Source organism: Muntiacus reevesi, chromosome 14 (genome assembly GCF_963930625.1).
Source record: "Muntiacus reevesi chromosome 14, mMunRee1.1, whole genome shotgun sequence".
NCBI lineage: Eukaryota > Metazoa > Chordata > Mammalia > Artiodactyla > Cervidae > Muntiacus > Muntiacus reevesi.
The window spans coordinates 41,304,923-41,320,907 of record NC_089262.1 but is presented as its reverse complement, the minus strand read 5'-3'; positions in this window follow the sequence as shown (position 1 = coordinate 41,320,907).

Sequence of the window (15,985 nt, the reverse complement as noted above, 5' to 3'; positions counted from 1 at the left end):
TTTATTGTGATCCACACTGTAAAGGCTTTGGCATATTCAATAGAACAGAAGTAGATGCTCTTCTGGAATTCTCTTGCTTTTTTGATAATCCAACAGATGTTGGCAATTGATCTCTTGTTCCTCTGCCTTTTCTAAAACCAGCTTGAACATCTGGAAGTTCATGGTTCACATATGTTGAGGCCTGGCTTGGAGAATTTTGAGCATTACTTTACTAACATGTGAGGTGAGTGCAATTGTGTGGTAGTTTGAGCATTCTTTGTCATTGCCTTTCCTTGGGATTGGAATGAAAACTGACCTTTTCCAGTCCTGTGACCACTGCTGATTTTTTCAAATTTGCTGGCATATTGAGCACAGCATTTTCACAGCATCATCTTTCAGGATTTGAAATAGCTCAAGTGGAATTCCATCACCTCCACTAGCTTTGTTCATAGTGATGCTTCCTAAGACCCACTTGACTGCACATTCCAGGATGTCTGGCTCTAGGTGAGTGATCACACCATGATTATCTGGGTCGTGAAGATCTTTTTTGTGCTGTTCTTCTGTGTATTCTTGCCACCTCTTCTTAATATCTTCTGCTTCTGTTAGGTCCATACCATTTCTGTCCTTTATTGAGCCCATCTTTGCATGAAATGTTCCTTTGGTATCTCTAATTTTCTTGAAGAGATCTCTAGTCTTTCCCATTCTATTGTTTTATTGCCTTCTCCTTATCTTCATCCAAATCCTTCCTACTCTATGAGAAGTGAAGTTGCTCAGTCATGTGTGACTCTTTGCCATCCCATTGACTGTAGCCTACCAGACTCCCCAACCGTGGCATTTTCCAGGCAAGAGTACTGGAGTGGGTTGCCATTTTTTTCTCCAGGGGATCTTCCCAACCTGGGGGTCGAACCTAGGTCTCCCGCATTGCAGGAACAGTTTACCCTCTGAGCCACCAGGGAAGTCCCTACTCCATAACCCAGTTCAACCCTAACCCTAACCCTATAAACCAGTTCAAAAATCAACCATCCATGAAGGCTAATCACTTCAGCTGAAGTGATTCCTTCCTCTTTTGAAGTCAGTTCCCCCCCCCCCCCACAGGTTTGTATCAGTTTATATACCCCTACTCAATAATAAGCTGCTTTGCATCAAAGGGCCTTTTTAAAAACATACTCTTACAATCTCATTGAATTTAGACACTGTTTTTGAGTTCAATAAATGTATATGAAATCAATGAAGCAATGAAAGCATAATGACTGATGGTGGTCAGAATACTTATCTATACACTCTCTTCTCTTAAGGAATAGTTACCATCCCCATTTCACCCTCAATATACAAAGAAGCACCTCTCGAGGAAAAGTGGTACTAGGAAGAAGGCTGCTGCTGCTGCTGCTGCTGCTAAGTCGCTTCAGTCGTGTCCGACTCTGTGCGACCCCATAGACAGCAGCCCACCAGGCTCCCCTGTCCCTGGGATTCTCCAGGCAAGAACACTGGAGTGGGTTGCCATTTCCTTCTCCAATGCATGAAAATGAAAAGTGAAAGTGAAGTCGCTCAGTCGTGTCAGACTCTTCACGACCCCATGGACTGCAGCCCACCAGGCTCCTCCATCCATGGGATTCTCCAAGCAAGAGTACTGGAGTGGGTTGCCATTGTCTTCTCCAAGGAGGAAGGCAGTTCAAGATAAATGACTATCAGCATCTCTAGAATCAGCTATAAAGGCTTGATGGTGGTTTAATCGCTAAGTCATGTCCAACTCTTAAGACCCCTCAGTTTCTGTCCATGGAATTTTCCAGGCAAGAATACTAGAGTACATTTTCATTTTCTCCTTTAGGGGATCTTCCTGACCCAGGGATCAAACTTGGGTCTCCTGCATTGTAGGCAGTCTCCTGCATTGGAGGTGGATTCTTTACCTACTGGACCACCAAGGAAACTCATAAAAGTTTGACTACTTCCTAAATCAAAATTCCATGCTTATCATTTTTACCAACTAAAGAAACTGGTTTAAAGAAAAATATTTCAAAGACTATTTCGCATATGGCAACTGTGTTCAAATATCCTGATGCCTTGTTTTATAAAAATGTAAGTAAATATGCCTTTCTGTATAAATGTGCTTCAACTTTAGGAGACTTCTAAAGAAAAGGGATATGGATTTGTAAAGACCTCTATTTCAGTCTCAAAGGAAAGAAAAGTCTTTTAAACTCTGACTGGGAGAGTTATCATTATAAATTAATGCCTGGCACTCATTGAGGGCCTCCCGTGCTCAGCAGTTTATCTGATTTTTCTCACTAAGTCTCCTCTGAGTTAGGATTATCCATGGTTTATCAAGAAGAACAGTGAGATCTGGAGAGTTTGAGTAACTGCCTGTGGTCACCCAACTGGCAGAAGTAGAACTGAAGGCCCCATACACCTGATTCTTTCCTCCTACAGATCTCGGCTTTCTTAGAACTGGGCTGACTGTTGAGAGTAAAACGACAAATGCTGGGGAAAGGGATGAGGAAGAGGAGGAAGGGTGGACTAGAGAATGAGAGAAGAGATGAATGAACAGAAGCATTAGTGTTAGTGTTCAGTTACTCAATCGTGTCTGACTCTTTGCAATCCCATGTTACTGAAGCATGCCAGGCTTCCCCTGCTCATGGAATTTTCCAGGCAAGGATACTGGAGCAGGTTGCCATTCCCTTCTCCAGGGCATCTTCCTGACTCATGGATTGAACTTGCATCTCCTGCATTGGCAGGTGGATTCTTTACCACAGAGCCACCTGGGAAGCCCACTGAGGGTTTTACTGTGAGACGAATCTTCATTCATATCTGTACCGAACTCCTCTGATCTTCAGCTTCCTTTTCAGTAACAATATGGACCATCTGGAGCTGCTGTGAGGAGTGTTTAAGATGGTGCATATGAGGATCCTGACTCAACAAATGGAAAGTGTTGGTTAAAACAGCCAGTATGGTCAACTTTGGTCTTGTCATGAAATAAGAGTGTCCTTGTAGATCTCTCTTCACTGGACCATCAACTGATTCAGTGAAATGAACTGAATGATATTTCATCCTTCACAGATTCTAGTGAAATCATATTATATGACATTATATCACCTAATTTGCTGTTGTTGTTTTTTTGTCAAAAATATCTTAAAGCATTATATATATAAAATATTATACACTTATATTTATATTAAAGTCATATAAATAAATTTAATATAATATAAATTTATATTTATATTATGTATATTATTACAGTATATAAATATATTACACACTCTTTATATATATATATAAAGGGTCACCCTCATTTAACCTCAAACTCATGAGCTGAACTGCTCTTAGCAGCCTCATTCCACATGATCTGTCATTTAGGCAGAAGGCTCCACTCTGTGCCCAAGTCTTGCCCGAGGGGACGAGGCCCGGAAGGGTCGGTTCAGTACGCACACAGTACACCTGTCACGGTCAGCCTCTCTAGCAATCCTTCTGCAGCCTCCTTTGCTTCACCCAGGGATAATGATGATCATTATTTCCCTCAAGGAATCCTTCCTAGCAGCTCAGACCTGGCAGAAGCGAATGATTCCTGGAAGGACACCCGGCTTGCCCTTCTTCTCTCATCTATTTTTTCCACCCTAATTTGAATGGTTTTACCCTAAACTAAGGAGTGTCCACCTCTTAGGATTTGAAGGAAAAAAAATTATTTTCTAAATCCTCCTGTACCGTGCATGTATGTGTGTGTGTGTGTTCGTGTCAGTTGCGTCTGACACACAGGCTCCTCGGTTCATGAAATTTCCCCGGCAGGTATGCTGGAGTGGGTTGCCATTTCCAAGCCATGGGATCTTCCCGGCCCAGGGATTGAACCCAGATCACCTGCGTCGCCTGCACTGACAGGAGAATTCTTTACCACTGCGCCACCTAGGAAGTCCCACCACCTGTTTAGGAGGTACTTATGAGGTTTAGCAGAGTGGTCTGACTCCATGGTTCAATTCCGAGGTGATTCACTACTTAGACATGCAAACTCTTCTGCCTTTAAATCAGTGTGGACTTTGAGTAATTGAGTCAATAGTCAGAGATACTGAGAGAGAGTCCACAATTCTTGGTGATTTATCATTTTGTTTACCAGTTATAGCCACAAACATTACTTATAGAAAACTATTTACAATTTCTACATTGTGAGAAACATAAATTACTAGCAAAAATAAATAATTTGTAATTTGTGGGATTCTGTGCACAATCTTTAGTCTTCGAAATAAAATGCTCCACTAGCACCTTCCTGTACCTGAATTGAAGAAAAAGTGAATAAAACTGAGTGTTTATTTATAACTTAGAAATAACTTTGCAGGTATGTTGACAGAATGATTCAGATACCAATACAAGCATACCCATTTTTTCTCGCAAATAATGTAGTTCTCCAAACTCCAGGATGGCTGAAAATCTCTTGCTCTCTGGGGGAATCTTTCACAAACCAATGTATGAAGATATTTTATTCTCCCCTTATTCACAGAGAGCTAGGTTTGGAGAGCTGACCCTTTTAATGTATACAACATTTCTCAAAACTTAAGCCCGTTTATGTTTTTCTAAAAGATATGCTCAGATGTTCACACTTTTAATAATATGGCTATTTTTTACATACATACAGAAAACCTGAGACATAAATATAATATTAAAAGTAGATTCTTCTTGTTATGGAACCAGCACTAAAACAGGATTTTTATTGTTAAAATTTTCTTGAAAGCACTCTGCATTTATGAGATTAAGCCACTGTGAGGTCTGTTTTTTCTATTTCTGAAATTATTTTGTCAGTCTCTTTAACTATCTAAGTATCTTTTACAGTTAGAATTAAAAACCCAAACCTATTGTTAGGATTCTTATAAATCCTCTGTAGAAAATCTGTTTACCAAGGAAAAGAAACAGAACAATTCTTAAGCAGAGGATGTCCTACAACCGGAAATGATGTAGAAATAATGTAAATTACACATTTTTCCAAAATGTACTTTTTCTCTCTTAGAAGGATATAGAGGAAAACAATTCTAACTCAGTATGCAGAAAAACTTGATCATGTGCCCAATATGCTGGCTTAAGCTTTCTTCGATGCTCCTGCACTGTTTTTCACTGGTTGCTGAGTAACATTAGCATAATCCTGAATTATTAAGAAAATTGGAGGTCAGATTTGCTTTACAGGAGAATTCAACCTAGCTGAATCAGGCCTGAGAGGGTGGTGGCATTCCAGATGTGAGCCTGGTGGTAGGTGTAAAGTGCACCCCATGTAGAGAATGTGCACAGTAAGGAAAAAGACAAATTACCCAGGCTATTACTGTCATTAGTTCCATCAGCCTGGGAAGCCCTCCCACGGCATTTTCAGTGGAGTGTGTGGAGCAGGCCTGGGGCTTATCACATCTCGCAGGGGGTCGTCTTCTGCCGGGCATAGTCACATAGCTTGACATTTCAGTTAAAAAAAAAAAGTCTGGGCCTTCATTCTCCATGCAGGCTTCTGTTTCTCAGTTCCACAACCACTAGCTTGAATAAAGGGAGCCAGCCCAGTAAAGACGCAATCATTTATCTGATGGCGGAATTGCTAGCCTACACCGAGGTGCACACTATTCTCTCACACAATCAGATCTCAGCCAAGGAAATAAGCCTGTGCCACTGCATTGTACCAGAAGCTCCTCTGGGGCTTGTTTCATTAACCTCTTGAATATTTTGCCATAATTAAAAGGCTAGGAGTCTGTGCCACAAGAAAGGTAATGAAATAATTAAGCACACACAATAAATGTTAAATGGACTATTGCATTAAGACTGTGTAATGGTCACCATTGAAAACGGCTTAAAAAACCACTGATGTAATAGAGTCATTTTCCCAAGGTGTTTTTGCTTCTGGAAGTGCACATAACACCATGGGATATTGAGCAGAAAGGGTAGAAAACAATGTATATAAATATATATATATATGACATTGATATAATCTGCTATTCACTCGTACTTTTATATACAGTAAATATAGGTATACATATACATTATAATCATAACTATATGAGAATCTGTGCTTGTGGGAAGTTATATGTAAAAAGGAAATGGGTTGTGCTAGGTAGGGTGGTGTAATTTTTAAAACTGTCTTTTAGTCATTTGCTAAAATCCTTTTAATGATGCATGCTCTCCTCAGTTAAAGGAAGCCATAGACGTTTATGTATACAAGGATTCTCATGAAGGAAACTGTGACTAGAGAGAGGAAAACAAGTGTAAAAATAAAAATAAGAAAAAACCACAAAGGCTCAGTATCTATTTCAACAGGGAACAAAGAAAAAGATGCAAAGAACCAAGTACATTAATTCAAGAGAATAATACTTTTCTTGCACCCTTCAGAATACAATAATCATCCTATATAGCAGGTACACATCAAACTAATCTAACAAACCATTCCTAGACATATGGAAACAAGTTCTGAGAAGCTAAGTAACATGTCCAAGGTCAAACAGCAAGTGTTCATATCCAAGACTGCTGCCTGATTCTGCCTTTGCTCTACATTGCACATCCCTCACTCCTCACCATCATCATCATCATTTCATTAAGGTCCAGTTATGACTTTGAAATAGCCCTCTTTTTCTGTTCCTCTCTAGCCCTTAATAAAACTACAATTCTCACCTGACTTTAGCAGGTCTGATATTCACTTGTACTTTAATGTATATACAGTAAATAAATATTTGAGTACCTTCTCTGCAGTGGGCTGGTTCTAGGGATACAAGGCTGAAGAAAACAGACACTCTGGAGGCTTACACTGAAGTAGGAGATACAAGCATGCAAGGAGGCAAGTGTAGTCTGTGATGGGAGTACAAAGCTGGGGCACATGACATCCTTCTCTTGAGGAAATGACATCTGAACCCAGAAACTGAGGCGTAAATAGGGATTAAACTGATGAATTATGCATTATCTAATCTACCCTCATAGCTCAGCCAGTAAAGAATCTGCCTCCAGGGCAGAAGACCAGGGTTCGGTTCCTGGGTTGGGAGGATCCCCTGGAGAAGGAAATGGCAACCCACTCCAGTATTCTTGCCTGGAGAATCCCATGGACAGAGGAGCCTGGTAGGTTACAGTTCATGGGATCGCAAAGAGTCAGATATGACTTAGTGACTAAACCACCACCACGGTGCACTATAGGAAATAATTCCTGTAGAGGGCCAAAGTGGGGGACAATAAAAGACAAAACCAAACAAATATGGTATATTCTAGAAGCTGAAATTGACCCAGATAGCTGCATCTGGCATCAGTAATATCCACAAAAACTTTGTTGTGCCTAAACAGTATTCTTTTTGACGATCTGGAGGGTTTGTTTTTCAAGGGAAAAAAAATTATTCATGATGGCAAAAAGCAACATTTAAAGCTTTTTAGATTTTTCCTCATTGCATGTCAAGAATACAAACTTCTTGTGAATAACTACATCTAAATTGAGTTTTGTTATGAAAATTACATATGCAACTTAACTTAAATATCATTGTGCCTACTTTGGAAATTCTGAGACCGTGGGCAGGTTTTCTTGACTGGTCATTACCTTCCTCTTCTGCAGAAAATGAACTTTTCTTAACTGTGTGTGGATGAGAAAGGGGAACAATCTAAGACTGGCACCTAATCCGGTGCCTGGTACATAGAAGACACCACTAAATAACAACTATAGTAGAAGAGTGTGGGACTTCCCAGGTGGCTCAAGTGGCAGAGAATCCAACTGCAAATGCAGGGGCTTCAGGAGACTCTGGTTTGATCTCTGGGTTGTGAAGATCCTCTGGAAGCGGAAATGGCAACCCACTCCAGTATTCTTGTCTCTGCAGAATCCCAGGGAGAGAGGAACCTAGTGAGCTCCGTCCATTGGATGCAAAGAGTCAGACACGCCTGAAGCAACTGAGCACACACATATAGTAGAATAGTTTAGAAAGCCAAATATCCATAAAGGATCATTTTAGTGACAAGGAGAAGGAAAGGGGGAAACAAAAAGGAGGAACCATTTGCTTACCTGCCTCACACTTTGTTCCAAATACCAACTGACTATTTAAATATATGATTATTTTACTAACAGCAAACTTCAACCTTGTTAATGACTCAAAAGCCCTCCTGTCTTTCTCTTACTCCATATGCATTCATGTTGCATACAAGAATATGTGCTACAGATCAATAGCTACAGATCGGAATGGAAGCCTTGATTCATTTGAGGATAAGGCTTCTAGGCACAGTTACAACATGCCTAAACTCCATAGGATGCGTCACAAAAGTTCTCATTCACTGCCTGGGTCATCTAGCCACCCACTTGGCGTATGCACTGCTTGCTATAGAGTTAATTGAATGCCAAGAGGTTTGGGGACTCCTGCAGAGAGCCTAACTGTCGTGAATTTATTGGCATGTTTCCTTCTGAGAGTTTATTGCATCACGTCAAGACCAAGACATTTATTTAACTCTGTAACTTTCTAGACTATGATGCTCACAGTCTTGCTAAGCAATAGTGAGCGATTCAGAGCTGCCATTCTGAGATAGTGGGTAGTGGGGAAGAAAAGAATTCTCATTAACTCTCAAGCATAAAAACAGATTTATCATCATTCATTTTGAAGCAAAATGATTTTCTCTCTAATCAACTGGTTTCAGAAAGCCACTTTTCTGAAAGCGAATGTAGTTTGGATTGCTGTGGTATTTTTTTTTCCACAAAGAGAAACAACCAAGACTTTGTCTTTGGGAAAAAAGACAACTAATATCAGGTGATAACAAATTAGTTTAGTTATAAGAGGTAAATTACATTTACATTATTAATATACTTTTTACATGATGCACATTTTAGAAAGTTCATTAGATGAACACAAATGATATTTCATTCAGAAGAAAACAGAAGATTATATAGGAAAGTATTTTATATGCCAAATCTGCATTCCACAAAGAAAAGAAGTGCTAAAACCTTTACAGTTATGGAGGTGTCTTCATTTTATTGTTTGATGCACTTTAACACAACCTCAAAATTAGAGTTCGGGGTTGGGGAGAGATGGGGTCTCTCTCATTATAGGGTAAAACAGTATTAAAGAACTCACCAAGACCTAACATGTTCAAAACTGACTAATTCAACTATCCCTCCTAAAGTCCTTTCCTCTGTCTTTACACACTTTTCCATACTATACTTTGTGCATTTACGCAGCTGATGAGGTTTCCTATTTCCTCTACGTTGGCCCTTATAATCACATAAGCCTTTCTCTTCTTCCTCCATCCATTCCTTCCTTTAACAAAGATTTTATGTTTTACCTTCTTGTGTATACTCCAAGTACTGGATTAAAAGTATTTAATCTTTTAAAATTATTTAACTATTAATACAAAGTATGTTTTTATGTTAATAGATTTCTACTTTATCTTTCCCTCCAAAGTGTCTACATTTTATGCACATCTGTAGTGGTACATATACACCCTATCATTTCTCAGAGAGTAAAATAAAACTAACAGAAATATACATTCTTGGGAGGCAACCATTCCATGAGAGGCAAATTGGCTTTCTCTCCCCACGGACACCTCTGTGATGCAAACCAACATACCATCTGATTCTTTGGTGTTTTCAGACTGGCAAAACACCAGCTGGATGATGAGTTATAAGACAAAATATATGAAGGCTTTGCTTCTTGCCACTTGAGTTTCTATGGCCCAAGTATTTTTTTCCTTACTTCAGGTGATTTTCAAACCTGTTGCTTTTTTTCAAAGTCCTTTCAGCTGAGTTTTCAGTAGCATGATAGTATACAGTTCAAGGAATCCCACTTTCTGATGAAACATCATCTATTCTAGCCTACTGCCAACAAAACCAAGCAAATTGCTAACCTCTCAAAGAGTTTTACAACATGTCAATATGTCTTTTTCTCTTTTAGGTTTTTGCCTAGGTTCTTATAATTACTGCATAATGACCTCTCCACGCTCACTCTTTTGACAGCTTAGTTCTAGCCTCTGGGATTTTAACATCTAATTGGTTTGTCTGCTTAGATTGTGGATACTTGAGTCTTCCTGAACTCAGCAAAGCCAGACGGCCAAAGGGATTAAAAACATTTTAGGTAATTCTGTCCTCCAGAGCCCTTCTAAAATAGAAGTACCAGGCTCTGGTACTTCTGTCACTCTTCACAGAACTGGTAACTGGACTCAGCGAGTTCTTTGGTTATCAGAGCAGCCCTCTATAGAATCACTGCACTCAATAAATGTCCAATAACAATGGTGAAGAGCTAGATGAACTATATTTAAAATATTTTCCCCTTAATTCCCCTCCTAAATCTGGCTTCCATCTTTGCCTCTTTATGGTATCCAATGATCTCAATTCAGCCAAGTTCAAAGGCATTTTCTCTGTCCTTATCTTCCTTGATCTTTCTGATGTATGGGGCACAGCTTTTCATACCTGCCCCTTTGAAGGCTTCTGGCTTCAGTTCCTGAGACACTTCTATTGTCATTTATTTTTCTTCATCACCACCCTGATCTCTTCACTTATTTCTCACGTTGCTTTGTCTTTCTTTTTTCCTTACACCTTTCCAGCCACTTTTCTTCCAAACATATCTCTTGATGAATTACTGTTTTCCTTGTTGTCTTCCTGATTTTTTAAATTCTACAGATTCTTTTGTTTCCACTAAGTTATGTAAGCTAATAATTTACAGCTACCTCTCTAACATTGATTCATTTCTTTCTGAACATCAAGGGCACATTAAAACTCAAATATACAGTTTCAGTATATTGAATTGATACAGTACATTTATTATTTCATTTTCATTTTTTCCAGTGCTCACTATGTCTTCAAACGTCACCTCTTCCGAGAAGTTGTGCTTGATCACTATACCTCAAATTCTGTCTCCCTTTCTAAAATAGGCTTGATTTTTCTTCAGAGCATTTATTATTGCTTTCACTGTAGTGTGCATTTATTTGTATGTCATTTGAATACATCACAAAAATATAAATTTCATGAAAGCTTCATGTTTATCGCCATATAGCCAACATATAAAACATTACATAGGATGAAGTAACTACAAGATCAGAATTAAAATGGGTTAATGAATGAGTCAATGACTCAGTAAATAAATACATGATTCATTCAGAATCTGTCATTCAGATTCAGAACTTTAGAATCATCCTTCGATTTCTCACTACCTCAATGCTCTAGTCTATATCCTATTGTATTAGGGCAAGGCTAGGCTGATGTAATAAATAGACCTAAAAATAACTTAGTGGCTTAAAGAAGATAAAAAATTACTTCTCACTTATAGTTTGAGCTATTTCAGGCTCCACTGGGAAGCTGGGCATGCCAGTCCCTGAAATTATTTAGAACATAAGTTATTTCCATCATGTTGAGCCACCATACCCATCAGGCACTTTCATCATCTGTCCTTTCAAAACTGGACTTTCTTGGGCTCCAGCTGGTTAGGAGGAAAAAGAAAACATGAATGAAGCACATCCCCAAGCCTAAAATAACCTACATTATTTCTGCCTAAATTCCACTGGTAAGGATGTAATCATGTGTCCCCTCCCCTAACACACACCTGTAAGGGAACCTGGGATATAAGCCTATTATTCAAGAGTTTACGAAAAGAGAAAAACACATTCTGATGAGACAACTGCCAGTCTGCTTCACATCAGTTAGTTTATCAGAATATTTTTAAGACCAATTCCTTCTGTTCTCTTTTCCTGCCGAATCAAAAAAGTCCATCCCCTGCCTGAACCACTGTGATCCTTGACTTGTTATTTTTCTAGACTTTAGTCTTCCATCTTACAAGCTTCCTAAATCCAAATCCAAATGACTTTTTCAAATTAAAACCGTCATTTTTTTAATTTGTTGTCTCAAAATGCTGCAGCTAGCAATTCTCACATACAATCAAGTCAGAATTATTTGCTATGGATTTCTGGGCTCATCATCCTCCAACTTCACTAAAGTAAAGGAGAAATGAGTCCACCACATATGACATTTCCTAGTCCACACTCATGGGCCTGTTTCTCCTAAAGGTTCTAAGAAAGAAGTCTTAAATTTTCAGTTATATAACATCACAATTTTTTTTTTTCCTTCAATGCCCTGGACCTAAGCAACTTTCAGATCAGAGTTTGATAATGGAATTGAAAAGTCACAAACTAAAACTGCAACCAAGATTTGCCCTGAAAGCAAACCTGAATTACTAGAACTTAGCCTAAGCAACTAAATTCCCTCAAGCAGTAGTTTCTCTATAATCCTTTTGTAAAAGCACATTTTTAAGGCAAAGTTTCTCACTATGTGATCTGGGGACCTCTGAGGAGGTATCTCTGAAACTTTTTCAGGAGGTCTATGAGGTCAAAAGTCTTTTCATAATAATTATGCTAAGACATTTTTTACCTTGTAACTTTCATTCTCTTATGAGGACATGAACTTTCCCAGAGGCTACAGAATGTATGATATGACTACAGCTGGAATGAGGAAGCAGATATGAGAATTAAGCTGTCTTCTTTAGGCCAGATATCTAAAAGGTTTGCAAAAACAGAAAACTATATACCACTCTTCTCACTAGATTTTTTGCTTTGCAATCTATACTTATTTTTCATTAAAAAGTAATTTATGTGATCCTATGGCACGTTATTTCAAGTAATAAATATTTCAAAATTATCACTTAAAATTTATACAGTAAACAATGACAAATATAACTCACATAAACCAAAACTTTTGGAGGTTCTCAATAATTTTAAAGAGTTTAAAGGGGTCCTGAAATCAAAAAGTTTAAGAGTCCCTTATTAATGGAGATTAGGTACAGTGTTGCTAATAGTCAATTGAACTCACCAACTTCACCATTCAGCATCTCCCCTCACTTCCTGGAAGTAAGGAGAGTGGACCTCACTGAAAATGTCTGTAAAACAGTTTCCATTCTCTGATCTAATGTAGTCCTCACTAAGGCTATCGAGGACAAAGTATTGCTTCTTTGATGTTCTGCTCTTACACATATGAGGGAAAGACAAGGGAATTGAGAATTGTGCTAAGAAACAGGTAGAGAGGTCATTACGAAAACAGGCTCAGCGGCTCTCATGCATAACTAATGACTGCAAAGTGCTTTACAGATAGAAAAGTGTCATGTCATGGCAGAAATAGCCACTATGCATCTCTGGCTCTAGGAGAAACAGCCTCCTTTCCTGATACTCCTTATAAAAAAAAACTTAAAATATTCTTTGTCAGTACAGTGATTCTAGAAGAGTTTACCTTGAATATATCCAAAACAGCATTCACAATGAACAGCATTCATCATTTATATTCTTTGACCATCATTCAATTCTGTAATGTTACAGATTCTATTCTAATATAGCCACTTGGCTTGGCCCTAGAGAAAACTCTATGCCACGGCCAAAGGCTGCCATAATACACATTACAAATGCACACATTTATCCACAGGAATGATTTCACAGAGTCCATCACCACTATAAAATGAAAACAAATAAACAAAGCATCACTCAAATTCCAGTAAATAATTCATTAAAAACAAGTTCTTATATGGTGAGTAAGCAGTTTCTAGGACCAGCTTAGGTCCTAGATCTCAGTGGTAGAGAAGTTATATGATTTGCCTGGCAGGAAAATTTCTAAACCATCAGGTAGCTAGTAAGAGTTACTCCCAGAATTCTAAAAAAAGGGGGAAATACTTTCAGGCCTCTTTAAAAAAAAAAAAAGTGTTTGTTTTTAAAGTCAATTCTAATCTTACCATTTCACATGCTCGTTTTCACCTGTGAGATTAATATATTATGTAGGCCCAGATGTGATTGAAATTACTTCTTGGGTCGTTTTGGCCTTGACATATTTGCTATAAAGACATTGCTGGGTGAAATATCTCCAAGCCCTGTTTTGCAAATGACACAAAAGGACATTTTCCATTAACATTAATGAGACCTATGAATCCATTGATGGGATAATAGAGCTAAAAGGTGAATTTTTATTGGTGATATATAATCCTTCATCCAAGTGTTCAACTTCTGGTAAATAGGTAGATATTTGGTCATGCATAAAATGCCGCAGTGACAAGTATCTTTGAAGTTGCAAAGTCTTCAAAGATACAGCATAGTCTTAAAATAGGAAATGTACTTTGATACAAAAATAAAAGTCTAAGCAGTAAGTCTCTAAAGTATTTCCATACATTACTGAAGAAAGTAAATGAATGATTTCAGAATTTACTCTGCATTTTTACTCTCCAGAAAATGATAATCAGTTTCATTCTCCAGAAACTGACAATATTCTCTACATTTAATCATTTTAGACATCTGCATTCACCGTTAATGGGAGAAAATTATTGTATTTTACAAACAAAGTCACTCATTTTGCTTGATGAATTAAATCTTAAATGTTATTTAGGTTTATTTTTATTTCCAGTATTTCTTCTTGAGAACTTATATCCCCACATCAAAAACTTTTGGACAATTGTTACACAATTTCAAATAACAATCAATTATACTCTCTGAATTTAACATGAGATTTTAACTACTTGGTCAACAGGCACTTTCTCTTTTATTGCTTAAAATATACTGTTTCAAAGTAATATATGCTCTCTTCCCAAATATAACTTTTTTTTTCTATTTCCTGATAGTTTTCTGCCAAAATCAGATATTCCTTTTACTATGCTAAACCTATTTTTACAACAAACCTCCTGTATATAATAAAAACAAATCAGTATTTGATCTAATAAGTTATTATTGAAATTTCTAAGACAAAATGTGTTTTTAACTAAGTGTGGGCATTTTTTTTTTAACTAAAGGTAAAAAACTTATCTAAAACTAACTGAGACTATATGCAATCTAAATTATCAAAATAACTGCAGACCATTACCTGCACAAGTAGCATTTTGCTGGTCATGTCTTTAATGCACCTTGAACAACTGTTTACTGTATGATATTACAGAAATGTTGTGAAAAAGTAGTTGAAACATTTTGAAGAGATTAATTGAAAAGCTATTGGGAAAAAGTAAATTCCTTCATAGCCCCTAAAAGTTCATTCCCACCATATTTTACCTTATCATATTCAGGGGCCTGTCTAGTATTATCTCCATTTACCTGCTAAGTTTAACAAGTTTCAAACAACACATTGTATTTGTGACAGTTCAAAATAAACAGCAATTCTTACCCATGAGAAAAAGGAAAGTCAGTGCCTGAGTTACAGTTAAGGATTATTTTCTGGAGAAAGAAAATTCTTTTAAGCTCCCTATGGAAATTCCTTCATTTCAGGAAAATCTGAGTTTTTTGTTTTTTCATTTGACACTTTGGTGAGAGGGACCAGGCAGGGAAGAAGGTGATGTGAACTCACCTACCTCAAAGCTGGGAGATGGGGTTGTCTGTATTACCATCACATGAAGCACATAACCAAATTTCCTGACCTCCACTGATGGTTCGTTTTTAAACAGAGGCAGTATTATCTTCCATGCCAAGGACACATATACACGTACAATGTTTGCAAACTAGAATAGTGAGTAACCAGATGTAACTAGAAACTCTCCCTTCTTTTTGAAACAAGAGAAAAACCCCACAGGGAAAGGCCAAAATTGTAATTAACTTAATCGTACTCAATTAATTTGAAATGCAAGCCACAAAATCCTGGATTAGAAATCCCCAAGCTGGGTTATTCGTCATTCCGAAAAGGGCGAGCGCGTCCCCATGGTCCCCCGGCTCCCAAGTGGACAGCAGTGTTAGGCTCTCCGTGGTGGAAGCCAGTTGGACGATCAAGGCAGGATTCCACGGTGTGCCAGTGAAGTGGTCACGAAAACCCAAGAAAAGTCACGCCACTTTCTGTGCTTGCTGGGAAAAGAAAGGGCGCTCGCCGCCCAGGGCCACCCTGTCCAAGATGGTGACGCATCTTTCTCGGTACATGGTGGGGGCTGGGGGGAGAAGCTTATTACTGAACTAAATGTTTTTATCGATCGCCCTTGAGTCAGAGCCCACTGACCCCGAAGACCATAAGTGGTGATAGCGCAAAACTGTCATTTCCAGGCAGCAAGAGGAGATCCCGGAGCAGTCCAGGACACTTCACGCTGAGCTTTCTCCCGCAGCCCCTCCACCCGCCTCGCTCCCCGGG